Below are 3,964 nucleotides of genomic sequence, written 5' to 3' on the forward strand. Positions count from 1 at the left end.
ATGGTGAAACTGAGGCCCAAGGAGATTAAATCACTGCTCACACAGCAACTCCTTGGTTCAATGTACATTAGTAAATGTGTTTATGGTGTACTCATAAGAAACTCCATTAAGCTCAGTAAGATTTCTCTTACATATCAAGTTAAGTGCAAAAGTTTGTAGGAAACATTTGGACACATTCTGTGCTCACGGAGCCTCACTGAAGTCAGTGTGGGTGCCAGGGCCTGCTCAGACTGATCCAATTGCAGGCTTGGGGTTCGTGTAGCAAAGCTGGGAAACTGCCAGATCTCCTGCCCCTTAGCATTGTGCTCTATCCACTGCCCCATGTTTCTTTTGATGACACCACACATGCTATTTTAAGCAGGGATGGCTTAAAATATTTTATATCTTGCTGTGGTAATACATTGATTGTTCAGTACATGGAACTGATTAAGAAGTGCCACTGACTTGTTTCTCTGAGTTTTTTGTTTTTTTTTAACTGGGCTTCTAACAGCTTTTGCTTTTATTCAAAGCCCTGGAAATAGTTTACTTCTGGTCTCAGTACCCTCCTAATGTAAAGATCTGCCAACAAGATTTCATGATTCACAGGGTGATTTTGCATAAAATAAATGTTTTCAGTTCCAGTAACTTGGCTTGACAAAGGTGCGTAAGGTGATGAAATCAAGTAAAAAAAACAAAACAAAAAACAAACAAAAAAAAAAAACAAAAAAAAACTAGCCTAGGATTTACTTTTACCAGATCAAGCCATGGGTCCATCAAGCCAATATGTGTTTCTGAGAACAGTCAGTAATAGACTAGGAAAAACTGGCCAGCTGAAGAGGTGGTTTTCATCTTAAAGCTGAGTAAAACTATGCTGGAAAAATTAGAGATACTTTAATGTGAACCCATCAGATAAACAGAAGAGGTGGTACTTAAAGAAGCTGTAACTAGAGTCAGTAGCTATAATCTAGTCTGTTTTTCAATTGGTACTGCTAAGTTGTAAAAGGAAAGATTTTACATTTGCTGCTGGTTGTTTCTTAGGTGATCCTGCAAGATGTTTTCTTTCTTGATGAGTGTGAGAAGGGATCTCTATGGGACCACAAGGCCCAGAGTGTTGGACAAGCTGTAGTAAAGCTGTGAGGTGCAGGCTGGAACTAAACTTGAATTTGAATTACGTAGCATTTTGGATAGGAAAAACAGTTGGTGAGGCCAATTAAGTATATTCCAGTTGCTTTTCTCATCCATCATTTTTTTTCCCCATATGAAAAGGAAGTGAAATGCTGTTTAGCTCTTAATTCTGGGTGAGATGATTTTGTCCTTCAGCAGAGTCTTGTCTGGTCACACTGCTGCACTATAAGCAGGTTTTTTTAAAATTCATTTGGGAGGCTGAAAGTGGCTGCCTGGTTGGATATGTTCATTTGTTACATGATGGTCTGGCATACTTTGCTAAAACCACACTGACTTGAGTTAATTTTGCAAATACACTCCATGTTAGCTGGAATTGGCCTCCTCCTGTCCTGAGATCAGAACAGGAGGAAGACATTTTACACTTGGTTTGTCCTGTTGGTGTCAATGACTGTCCAAGGTGTCAGGTGATGCAGAAACAGACTATGGTGTGCAAGCCTGTTTCTTGTCTACCCTCAGAACTACCTACAACATTCTCTGAAAGATGTTGATTCTTTATAATCAATTAGCCTAACCAGGATTATATGAATAAGGCACTCACGGATATGGGTCTACTTACACCTGGTAAGTATGTATTTGGCGTGGGGAAAAGGCATGTATTCCTACTGAGCTATTCAAGAACATTGAGCTTGGTAGCTTAATCCCTGGCATGACAGTGTCTCCCTGCAGGAAGACAGGAGAAGAAAACAGAATTATACTTCTTTTTCTGAAAAAAAAAACCTAACCATGCAGCTCCAAAGATTCTCTGGATGCAAGGAATAAAATTCAGGTCCATTTGTCAGTTGGCAACTGCAAGTCTATTTGGGGATAGTGATTCCCCAGATTGAAAGAAACTGCAAAAGACAAGGAATTTGCTATTAATTCAGTATTTTACAATGCAGCCTGCTGGCATGGATTATCTGGTTACTTTATGGACTGTGTGATTTCAGGTAAGTTATATACAGCCCTTAGTATACAGTTTACTAGTCTGAAACCAAGCAGGGCTAAGCATTGAAGGCAATTGTGCTACTGCCTTGTATGTGAAGCCTAAAGTAGGCACTTAAACATCTACGTCAGCTCACTTGTTCTAAAGCAGTGGCCAACCTTTTTGGCAGGCATGCCAGAAATTAGCCCAACACCCTCCCTGAGTGGTGCTTTGATCGCTTTCCTCTTCCCAGTCTGCTGTGCTGCCTTCCGTATCCTCATCTTTGCGCTCTCCCTAACCTGCTGCTCTGTTCTCTGCTTCCTGCCCTGGTTCTTGGCCTGTGCCACTTAGGGCAGGAGTGCCACAGGTTGTCCACCTGTGCTAAAGAGTTTGGGGGAGGAGTGGTGAGCTCAGACTCTACTCCAAAGGGCACTGTGTCTCAGTGATACTCCACACAGTATTAAAGGAAGCCCTGTCCTCCCACACTCCCTGTGGCAGTGTAATGTAGACATGAAGTGATGCTAGCTAGGCAGAGAAATGGATATAGCTGCATGGAATCAGATTTTTCAAAGCCAGCTAATCCCTGAAATGGATAGGAACTGGGTGTCTAAATAACCTAACCATGGTTTGAAAATCCCCCGTAACTTTACTGTAGTTTGGACCCAGCCAAGGGGCTCCTCCACTAAGCACAGAGTTCATAGGAATGGATTTAGCTTAGACTGCAGCACCAGAAGCAAAGTGGGGGACACCTCTGTGGCAGGTGGAGGCATGTGCACTGGATCTGCATCCAGTGTGCTCTGGGAGTGACTCTCCCCTTCCCTGGTGCCTCAGTCCCAATCCCTGCTAATGGAAGTCCCACTCAGTACCTCACTTCATGGATGCCTGATCAGCTGCCAGGTTCCCTCTGCAGTACAGGACACAGTTCCAGCCAGCTGCGGTCGTGTTCTCTGCCTAAATCGCTTTCTGAACCAGCTCCAAGGCTCTGGCTGCTGTTCCAAGTCCCTGTCTTATCATGCTGTACATCTGTTTGTGATACAATTCCCACAGGAACGGAGGAGCATGGGGGAAGGAGGGGAGTGTGTGAGGAGCTTTTCAGGCAGCGTCCACAGTGCATTGATCCCTCTCAGCCCTAAGTACAGTGCAGCACTATAAATCAGTCCCAAATATACTGTCTTGAGCTGCCTCTGCAGAGGGCAAGCCAGCTGGAGTTTCAGGAGCTGCTTGCCTTCTCCAGAAAGCTCCTGAGAAAACTGTGTGCCATTCTAAGGGTAGAGAGGGCTGTGTGAGCGGTAGGAGCACTCCCCCGGCCCAACCTGGTATGTGTGAGAAGGATGTACTGAGGGGGAGATGGAGCCTGGGACTGGATGAAACCCCTCCTTCCCCTTGACCCTGCTGTACTCTCCATCTCCAGTGCTACTGTGTGCTTAATCCTAAGCGAGGGAGCAGTCTGCACCCGGCTGCATCCCCCGGGTCCCTCAAGGGACCGCTAAGGGCCGGATCCTGGAGAGGTCGGGGGCACTGCTGGGCCACTCAGTGGCAGGGCAGGGGGCCCAGCTCTGGCTGAGGTGGGATCGGGCAATCCCCGTGGGCGGCAGCCCCACTCCCGGTCTGATGAGGGGCCGGCAGGGCTGGGGGGCTTCGCAGGGTGCTCGGACCCGGGCAGCCGCGCCGGGAGGAGCCCAGAGGTCTGCGGGGCCGGGCCAGGGCGCTGTCCCGCTGCCGGGGCCGGTAGCCTGCGGGCTCTGCAGTAAAAGCGGTGGCGGGGCTGGTGAGGCCCGGCCGCGGGCAGACGGGGGACGCAGCGCGGGCGCCCGGCACTGCGGGGAGCGGGCCGGGCCGCGGGAAGGAAGGCGGCGGAGCCGAGCCACGTGAAGCCACTCTCTTTAATGAGGCTCGGAC

This window comes from Crocodylus porosus, unplaced genomic scaffold (genome assembly GCF_001723895.1).
Source record: "Crocodylus porosus isolate Cpor-Errol unplaced genomic scaffold, CroPor_comp1, whole genome shotgun sequence".
Classification (NCBI taxonomy): domain Eukaryota; kingdom Metazoa; phylum Chordata; order Crocodylia; family Crocodylidae; genus Crocodylus; species Crocodylus porosus.